General features: G+C 32.4%; 1 long non-coding RNA gene across 2 annotated transcripts; it reads left to right on the forward strand.

Moving 5' to 3' along the window:
- Positions 1–2,920: 2,920 nt before the first annotated feature.
- Positions 2,921–3,413, forward strand: LOC115876116. Of its 2 annotated transcripts, none has more exons than XR_004049097.1 (2): positions 2,921–3,117; positions 3,196–3,413. It is a non-coding gene; the product is annotated as an uncharacterized LOC115876116 (long non-coding RNA). The 2 variants fall into 2 exon arrangements; XR_004049098.1 differs by having other exon boundaries at positions 3,199–3,413.
- The last annotated feature ends 7,585 nt before the right edge of the window (positions 3,414–10,998 follow it).

Consider the following 10,998-nt stretch of genomic DNA (forward strand, 5'->3'; position numbering starts at 1 on the left):
TAAACATCTTGGCCTTTGTGAAGCTGTTCCTCGAATCTATAGCTGTAGATTTGAATCTGAATTGCAATTTTCGTCCAAAAGCTTCTTTAACAAATTCATTAAATTTTTCGGTCATTTTTCGAAAATAAATCTTTGTAAAACTGTGGAGGTCATCAATATTTATTTTGTTTTATTCAAAAACAAATGATAACTATTTTTAAAAACATCGAGATACATTTAGAAATTTTGCAATAGATAGTGATATTTCTAAAAGTCGTTAAATTTTTGGTTTATTATTATTGTTATTCATTTTGCCTCAAAATATTCTACGGAATTTATTTATTACTACATTACCTTTGATTAATTACTTAATAAGAGATATATAATTAAAAATAATTATGTTCTTATGTTTATTTTTTTGTGATTTCTAGCTTGTAAAATAGGCGCACAGTTGACTGAAGAATACCAAAAGATATCTAAAATTAGACAATTCGATTTTTACTCCAAAAACAAATTTGCCTTATGACATGACATAATATAAAATCAAAAAAAATTGTGTGTACACTATGTGCGCATATTTGAAGAGAAACTTCTTACTTTCCTCTGTCTGTCTGTCGTTTTGCCCGTCTGTCCGTCTGAAGACTCCATTTGGGTACCTCTATCCATGTACTGAGTTTAGTTTCAATCGACCCATAATTAAGAAAAATCCTGATGATTTCGTCATTTAGAGGCATCGGTTCGAAACGTCAAAGGCGTCATCACAGTTTAAAGAATATAAATATATCAGTTGACCCACTCTTCGCCCGTATCAAAATTCCTCCCGCCGCTCCCCGCCTGTCTTGTAGACTTGGGTCAGTCTACATCCGTTGCTCGACGTGTACACAGCGTTCCAAGTTTATTTTATTTTTGTTTTCGGTCCGACACATAGGGTGAACCAAAAATAGTGTTTTAGTTGTTTTGTTCGAATTGTGAATAAAATGTCTACTAGAAATATTTGTGCAGTGGATGGTTGTGAAAGTAGAATGACAGACAATATATCGTTCTTTAGGTGCCCAAAAGATGAAGGAAGGTATGTGTTTATATAGTATAGGATATTAAGTATATAATAATTAAAGTATTAGACATATTAAGTATATTATAATTATGGACACATATTAACAGAGCTAAGAACAAAGCATGGGATATAAAGTGTGAGCAAATTAATAACTACATAGGTGGAAGAAAATGCTCAGAAATATGGAAATTTATTTCAAATGTTAAGAACCCAGGAAAAAACAAGGCTAATATACACTTAATTAAACCTGAACAATGGTTCGAATCAGGGCCGTATCTGGGGGGGTGTTTTGGGGGTTCAACCCCCCCCCCCCTCCGAAATTATGGCCGAAAATTTTTAAAAAGTAATGATCATTAAGTAAGTAAGTAAGGACGAAAAAAAAAAGAAGAAGAAGAAGATGGATGAATATCAATGACTAAAGAATACAAGGACATGTAACGCCCATATACGGGCTGTAGCAGAATTTGTGACCTTAGACGCCAACTTTTTAGACATAACGACATCATCAGCTGGTCATCAGCGACAATTTTAGCGATTTTTAATAGTTGGTTGTGTGTAGTGAACTTTGTATAAACTTTATTACAATGGTAATTTGTTCAGCTTTCAAGTGTAAAAGGCGCAATGATAAGAAAGAGCCAGAAGTTTTATAGGGAAATAAACAGTCCCATACACCTTTTTAGCGTTTTTTTCTATTGAATTCGATAATTATTTTCCTGATATTATATCTACTTGATATGTACTATACGTCGATACTAGTTATGTACCTTTTGTCAACATTTTAATACTTTTTTTTTGTAATTAATTAGTATGATACCACCCGACACACCATAGGCGTAGTGAAAACATATAATATCAAAAATATAAATATCCCTTCAAGCGGCAATATTATGTAAAATATGTGCCACGGCACTGTTTGGAAGAATGGTCACAGTTTGGACTCGGGTGCTATTTGTCCTTGTATTCTTTAGTCATTGATAAATATACATTATACACCCTAAAATCACTTCTCCACTTTGAAAGCAAATGTAATTTTCGATTTTCGACTTTCAACATCCAAGTGTTTAAAACAGCAAGTTTGACAAGGACAAGATTTTGAATTTTGTGTGTTTTGCTGGTCATTAACGTGATTAACGTTTGTTATCGTTCTGCTATTAGACAAAGAATTCTTGGACTATGACACTTTAGCGGCAGAACTAGACTTGTAGCGGCAAAAATGGAAGCAGCTACCTGCAGTCGACCGACCTAAAAACGCCATCGAAACGATAATCGGAGTGTAACCAGTGTATATTTCCAAATATATACATTTTATTAATGATCCTAGCAACTCTACCAGTGTCAACAGCTACACCAGAAAGGTCTTTTTCAACCTTAATGCCGCAACCGCACATATTCGGCGATCTCCGATCGGGGCTTCGCCGATTTCCTATGAGGAAGTCGGAGTTCTGCGACTCGATCGGCGACGAGAACGAGCGCTCGTCTCTATGTTGTTGCTATCAGAGCCCGCTTGTGCGGTTGCGGCAGGGTTTGAATGCCGAAATGTGTAGCATTGTTTAGCAATGCATGACCAATAATTGTAAACTATCCAATAAGACCAAGAATAAGACATAAAATCGCCAAATTACGAAATAAAAAAAATTTACGATTCTTGGAATTCAAGACAAGAAATTTTGAAAGTCTTGTCTTGAATTTCTTGCAAGAGTCTTGGTCTTGCAAGACTTTTTCAAGACTCTTGTGCAATACTAGTCGTATCCAACTTTGCAGGGTGGGACCGTATGCAGCGCCTCTTACATAATAGCGTACCCACCAAATTTGGTCGCGATCGAACGACATTAACTTTTGACGTTTCTTATGTCAAAACTAACTGTCACAGTGACACGTGTCGTACACGCTCAAAATGTACGGTATTTTCGGTTTGGTACGATAAACTTACAGTATTTTGAACAGAAAAAGCCACGATTTTGTTTTATTTTTTGGTCAACAGTACTTATTAATACAGTTATTAATACACTAAATGTAATTAATTTCATTACGAGAACCATATCTGAATGCGAAGCAGTACTACACGTGGCTGGGAACTGAATTTCGTAAGTACAGCTTACACACTAGCTGTGGTGTGTGTTAATCTGCAGTCCCACGAAAAAAATGTTTTATTTTTTTTCCAGCAGGATATGGTGAACAGAATGACCAGAACCCAGCTTTATAAGAATAAGAAATTTACATCTGCTCCTGTTACTTCATCTCAAGATGTAGATAGATGATCACGAGTCCTTAGATGAGGATGACGACATTAGTTTCGATGATTAAATGTGTCTCTTTAGTAATAATTGTTTAACCGATTTATAATTTTTTATAATAAATTTTTCTATTTATATACACAGTATACAGGGCGAATCTTAAATAAGAGCAATTATTTTTAGGGGTAGTATATTCTGACACCAGAAACACATCCATGAAGTTTTTTTCGGGAAAAAAATTGGAATTATTTTAAATTTTTAGTTAAAAGGCATAATGTCTTCATAATAATGGCATATAGCATTAAACCCAGATTAAACCCTTGATTAAACTTACAAGAAGGGTCGTTCTAGACCTAACATCACTGCACATTGTCGTCGGTAGTTATGCCAATGCGACAATGATTAGAATGGTCATTGACGGAAACAGTACTGGCAGAGTTTTCAGGTCAGGGGCTTGGAACACCCTCAAAAAGAAAATTTCACTTCTCCAACTTCCAGTGGATGACATACCAAGAATTTACAATTTTGAGAAACACCTCACTGTAGTATTGAGTAATAAAAAGGATTCGAGAAAAGAAACGCTTACTCAGCATATAAAAGACCATACTATAACGTGGTATACTGATGCTTCCAAAACTAAAAAATAGGAGTATTTGGGCCGAAAACTAAATACATACTCCGAACCAATGGGCACCTACCCCAGTATCCGTCAGGCAGAAATTTATCGAAAGATGCGTACAATTTATCTTAGATAGGAACTATCGAAAACAGGAAATTGCCATCCTATCCGATAGTCAAGCAGCACTAAATGCGATCAACTCAGTACCCATCAATTCGAAGTTGGTCAAAGAATGCCTAGAGAAGCTCAACAAATTAGGCAAAGCAAATAAAGTCCTCCTACTCTGGTGAGCAGGCACCAAGGGATAGAAGGCAATGAAAAAGCAAATAATCTAGCTAGGAAAGGAGCGAACACTCCACTAACTGAACCAGAACCGTTCTGTTTTCCAAACGGGAACCAACTAAAAGCGGACCTGAAGAATCTGGAAGACTCCATCCGTAACTTGGAATGAGTGTCCTCCAACGGTCTAAGACACTCGAAAAAGTTCCTCAGAACTTACGACCGAGAAAAATCAAAGGTTTTGCTTGATTTAAGTAAAAACAATCTTCGGATTGTCCACGGGGTTTCTAACAGGACACTGTCTCCTCAACGAACACCACAGTAGCACAAACAGTAGGCTGAAGCTGAGAAACAACGGCGATTGCAGATTCTGTGGGGAAAATGGGGAAACACCAGAACACCTTATCAATGAGTGCGCAGAGACGACGACCATTCGTGCCATGGCTGATGTCGAGGATGGAGAGCTGGCCTCTGTGGAGCCGTCTCAGATACTGGCTTTTGTTAAAGCCCTGAGACTGTATGATGATGAGTTATAACTCGTTATGACTCAAGAAAGGGGAACATACAATAGATCTGTAAGGTCGCGGTGATTAACACCCCTCCTAAATATTCTACATTCTACATTCTACTTACAAGAAAGAAAACCTAGAAAAGATCCAGTGGTTCTCAAAATTTTAGCAAAAAAAATCGATTTTTATATTTTCAAAGTAAAATGACTCGTTATTTTCGACTTGAAAAACGGTAAAGAGAAAATATGTTTCTTTTATCGAGATCTGTATAATACCAATCCTGAAAATATTTGCACTTATTTCTGACTCACCCTGTATAATGGGAGAACATGATGTTTATGTATGTAGTAACAAAAAAATTAAAAAAAAATAAATAGTAAGTAAATGTAAAAACTAAAAATGTCTAGTTGTAACCAAAGAGTTTTTATTTTGTAAAACTATTCTAATATTAATCTCGAAATCTTTTAATGGCTCCGAATATAATCCCATTTAAAATTCGTTTTATTTCGTCGGCTCCTACACAGCTGGCATTCTCTATCGCTATACATATTTCTCTCTTAAAAAACGATATTTATATAGCCACCCCTTTCCAAATGTCTCACCTCACGTTTTTTTCAAGATTTCCTATTTTAAGTGCAGCCCTTCGCTGCGGGTCGAGTTTGTTCAACCCTTTCTAACACGGAGGCAGAAAAAAATGGGTTCAGGAAATGCGTTTCTGGGAATATTATTTTAGATTAAACGAACTAATTAATAATCTATTTATAACGTATTTAGTTTGTTCATGGATAGTCTTTAAAGCCCAATCATTTTAGTTAAAATCTGACAAAAGTATAAAAAAATAAGAGAGTCGAAAGTTTTGATTTTGACCGAGTTAGTTTCAATCATAGAAAAAAGAAGTAAATTTAGATTGGAATGCTCAGCTTCCCGCCAAAGCTTATAATTTGAATCGCATACGTTGTAGGGCGCTGCTAAGAACAACCGCAAACAAGGACAGAACGCATTTTCTCTTGTCAAAGTGAGTATCTTCAAAAAAATAAAAAATTCAAAAAAAAATCTCAAAAATATAAACCGTTCTTGTTGAAAAAATACCGAAAAGTGTATAAAGCGTTCTTTTTCAGTGAAGTTTTGTGATCTTGAGAGTTTAATTTTAACTGTATTCACACAAACCCTTGATAATTGTGGAAAAGTAGTATTAAAAAACTTAATTTATTCAGAAACTGCATTAAGAAACTGCTGTGTAAACTCCAAACCAAAACCAACGTGGAAACATCGGTTTCCAAAAAGTGATCCACATATTTTCCAACATTGGATTAGTACTGTTAAACTTGGGGGATGAGTTATCGGTGCTTGATCCAACATTATAGCAAATATAGCTATTATAATCATGAATATTTTACTTCACACTGCCGTTTTTACAGGGTTTTTTTAAAGACATTTTAGGAACTTCATACATGGTGTTAATATGTATAAAATAAAGTTTTTTACGTGTAACACACTGTATTTTATTTATAAAATTGGCGATAGCAGAAAGTAGTAAATAATAAATTTGAATAGAAAATATTTTCTGATTTAATTACGGAAAATTAAAAATTACGTCGAACCGCTCCGAAATTATTGTCAAAAGCTTTGTATGGCGTCCACTGAAGAACAGTGCCAAATATTATTTAATTTGTCCGTATGCGCACTTTCCGATCTAAACTTTTATTTATGTATTATATAGTATATATCCCCGGGTTATCTTTACAAGAGGAAAAACTTATTTATTATTGACATTTTGAGAAAAATACATTCTTCATAAAAAATTTACTTGTTCTAAAATGGTTAACCCCGTTTATGCTTTTCCAAATTTCCATACCGTTTCTAAGAAAATTAAGAAAAACATGAAAATATGGTTGAAGTCCTAAAAATCAAAAGGCATTTCTATGGTAATATACAAAATAACTTCGTTTTCATTCTTTGATAGATTGTTATTGATAGAATTTTAATTAACGTAATATTTTTTATTGTTTTAGAATGTTCAAGAAACACAAAATTTATTTAGTTCAATGCTACAGAAAGGGTAATAATATACGAGTACTATAGTTATCGGATAATGTGATACTTTAACGACAGCAAAGAATATGACATTAATCAAAATTAATAATAACTATCTATCAAAGAATGAAATCGAATTGATATTACCATTTCCGATGATTTCCATTTTCCGAAAAGAACTTAAAATTAAGTTTCCAAATACAGAATTTCTCCTCCCTTCGAAATACAGAATTTTAAAAGTTCGCCACTTTTAATTAGTAGGCTTTGGACCCCTTATTGATGATCTGCCCCTAATGGAACTCGAAAACATATTTTTCCAGCAAGACGAGTCACCGTCTCAGAACGCTAAAGTTATCGGCAAATTTTTGCATCCAATTTCGAAAATAATTGAATAGCTAACCAAGATCCCAGCCGTTGGCCGTTGAGACCGCCGGATTTTTGTGCCTATGGATTTTTATCTTTGCGGAAGAATAAAGGTTCGTATTTTTAAATTGTCCGTATAATCTAGACAAAAAATATTAGATTCTCCTTAGCGGTTATGCGAGGGCATCTTTCACCCCCACTGAATTAACGAATTCCTAATTAATATTTTCGTTTTAATTGCTGTTCACAGCTAGAATTTTTTTGCATTACAGCCGACGCCTTTCAAAGCCTACTTATTCAAAGTGGGCGATTTTTTATAAACTCTATATATCTCTAAGAGGAATCGAGCAAAATATCAAGTTTGCTATATTTTTAGAAAGGTAAGAATGCATTAAAAATATACAGGGTGTCCAGTATTAAAAATCAAATTTTCTGTTGATAATTCTTAAATTATTAATTTTAAAAAAGTATACTTAAACCATTAAATTCTACGTAAAAAGGTGCTTCGGAATTCCTGCATTGGTGCGTTTTATCAATGGTTGCCATATCATAGATATTTCCATACTAGAATTGCTGAACATGTTGTTATTGTTTGCAATAAAAATGACTTCTTTAAATTTACGACTTATTACAACTCAACTAATACATCTTTCATTTATTACACACCCAAAAATAAAATAATGCTATTTAATGGTTGTCTTAAAAGATAAACTGTTTAGCTTCCCAAGATACTTATTCAAAATACATTAACTGACTATTTATGCGACCGTGTCTCTGAAAAGTAGTAAAAACACCGTTTTTAAAGCTTTCACACATAAATATTAAAGGCATGTTTGTTTAAAAATGTCTACACGTTTTTTTTTCTTGGATTTCCCTTTGATGACATACACCCTCTAGTTTAGGATATGTTTTGAAAATAACCGAAAAGCTCGCAATAAAAACAGGGTGTTTGTCAAAAAAAGTGGGAGTTCTTCAACCTCGTGAGAATCAGGTGGAAATAGTGAGGTTTATTTAAAAAATGCACATGTGCAACTGAATCCCCTTAATTTAATACCTCTTCTTGAGGAAAATAACTAATTTAAATTTTATAATTCCTTTTATTAATTCGAAAAATGATTCGTCATACAATTTTTTGAAAAAAAAAATTAATTTAAATACAAGGTCCAAAAATAGTGTGTCGGACATCTGTAATCTGTAGCTCCCATAATAAAAAACTTGGGAATTTTGTATAAATGTAGAGCTAAAGTATATATTAGGACATATTTCAGAAAAATATTTTAACTTCTACAGAGTGGCTCAAAAAAGTGTGAGTGAATCACTTTTTTTTTAATGGAACCCCCTGTATATTATTGCATTTTTGGCTTACTTTACATAATCCTAAAATATTATTAAATATGTTTTAATAGTTTCAGAGGTATTAAAAAATAAATAAAAAGATATATTTTTAAGCCTTTTTTGAGCATGTTATTAAAAAAATACAAGAAATATCATGAAATTAAAACTATACTAGGTATTTACTGTAGTTGATTAAAATCACTTAATTTTCGTTCGATTTGCTTTAAATCTCTTAATCTTAAACCATACAAGCTGTTCAAAATTCTATGCCAAATTTTCTAAAATATGAAATAATTTTTCTTCGTTTTTTTTTTAAATAGAACACCCTGTATATTCTTTCTTCGTTTAAGAATTAAATTATAAATATTAAAAGAATTAAAAAATAAATATTTTTTAATTCTGTCTGATTTTTGTATTTAAAGTATTTTAAATTGTTTAGCGGTTTCGCAAATATTCGCGTTTTCATTACAAAATCATTAGCTGGCTTTGATAAAAAATTCTCATTTTTTAGTTTTTTACCTGAAAAAGTAATAATATTTTCGGGGCATAATTAATTATATTGGGCATTCAATTTAAAAAAAATAAAGAAATATTCTATTTTAGAAATTTTGGCATAGAATTTTGAACACCCTGTATGGTTTAAGATCACGATATTTATAATACAGTAAGTACAAACCAACTATAGTAAATACCTAGTATAGTTTTGATTGTATTTTTCATTGACATTTCTTGTGTTTTTTATAATTTTTTCAAATAAAAACTGAAAAATGGTAGATTTTTTTATTTATTTTTTAATATCTCCGAAACTATCAAAACATATTTAATAATATTTTAGGATTATGTAAAGTGATCAGAAAGGAACCCAAAAATGCAATAATATACAGGGTCTTCCATTTAAAAACAATCATCGCGGTCCACTCACACTTTTTGAGCCACCCTGCCAACCGAACCAAATCCAACATTCGTCAGGACAGCAGAAAGACGTAACGAATTTGCTGTGGTTATCGCCAATCTTCATTAAGAATATAAGCACCTGAAGAAGAAGAAGCATTATTTTTTATGGAATTTCGTGCAGTGTTATTCAAAATTACGAATTTATAATTAAACAAAAATAATATACAAATAGTTTTGTTAAATTTACCAAAGTTTACTTAAACAGAGATAAATGCATACTGTTATTTTAATTATTGTTATTATTTTCACATTTTGATGTAAAAATTTATCAGAAAACTAAAATATCGTTTTGAAATTTTTGATGAAAATACGTAAATTTCGCGATTACGATACTATTTTTAATCCTCAAATTGACGCTTTTCGAGAAAAAAATATAAACATTTGGATAACCTCACGATAGGTTTCTTAATAATTCGAATGTTTTTTGGTGTAAACGACCTAGGTTCATGCATTTTTGCTCGATCGTATTTACATAACTTTGAAAGATTATTCAATGCTATATGATTCGACTAAAAATAATCAAAATACACACAATTATTCAGCGTGATCACGTAAATTATATAATTTAATATCAACATCTAGTGTAATTTTTGGTATTTTAAGAAAATTAATGATTTTGAGGCTAGGTTCACTTTGCCAGCAAAAATGCATGAACCTATAATTAATTTAAAAATTTAATACGTGAGAGATTTTTGAGGATCCTTCTTGGTTGGCGCACCAATGAGTCAGACTTGCAATAATTGGATATAATATTGTCGAGGGATTTTGCAAAGGAGCCATTCTAAAGCAAATCGGTTTTAATATTATTTAGTTCAAAATTCAGAAATTCTTGGTCACTGCATACGCTGGTCATCGAAACTATATGGTCTGGATTTTAATGCGTGCGACAGGGAATAATATAAATGATCGGTTGACAGACAGAGAGACAAAATAAAAAGCGGCATACAGTGTTGCCGGTTTTTTACGTTTGTAAGAAAAATCTTATTTACTTAAGAAAACTACGCCTGTAGAAAAATATAAGCTATTTTAAAAACTATGTATACTACTGAAATGAAAATAATATATCGAAGATAAATATAATCTATTACAGCTATAGTAAAATGAGTAACTAATAGTGAAAAATAAAGTTCCAACTCTATAGATGCAAGATTTTTCGTAAACGCCTACTTGTGCGGTTTGATATTTTGATGCAAAATCCGGAACCAATAACCAACAATCTATAATACCACATAGAAGAAATGTATCGACCCAATTTTTATCTCTTTTTAATACATTTGATTTTCCGTTAAGCTGTCTATATTCTATATCACTGTCTTACACGTTAAAATCCAGACCGCACAGTTTCGATGACCAAATCGGTATATAGTGACTACTCGATGACATAATGTTTAATCTATACCTCGTTTGGTTGCTTCAGAATGGTGCGACTGAGAATTTAAATGTTGTCCCGTATGTGTGGGTTTTCTATACCTATACAACATTGCCAATAGATGTATCGCCTCTACTGACAAGAACATCCAGAAACGGTATACAGAAGTTTTTCTCTTTCTCAATCTTGAATCTAATTGAGTTACTTCGTGAATTGTTTTTATTTGCGTCACAAAATTAAATTAAACTAGTAATAAATAAAAAACTCGG

This window comes from Sitophilus oryzae, unplaced genomic scaffold (assembly GCF_002938485.1).
Source record: "Sitophilus oryzae breed Bouriz unplaced genomic scaffold, Soryzae_2.0 scaffold_1398_pilon_pilon, whole genome shotgun sequence".
NCBI lineage: Eukaryota > Metazoa > Arthropoda > Insecta > Coleoptera > Curculionidae > Sitophilus > Sitophilus oryzae.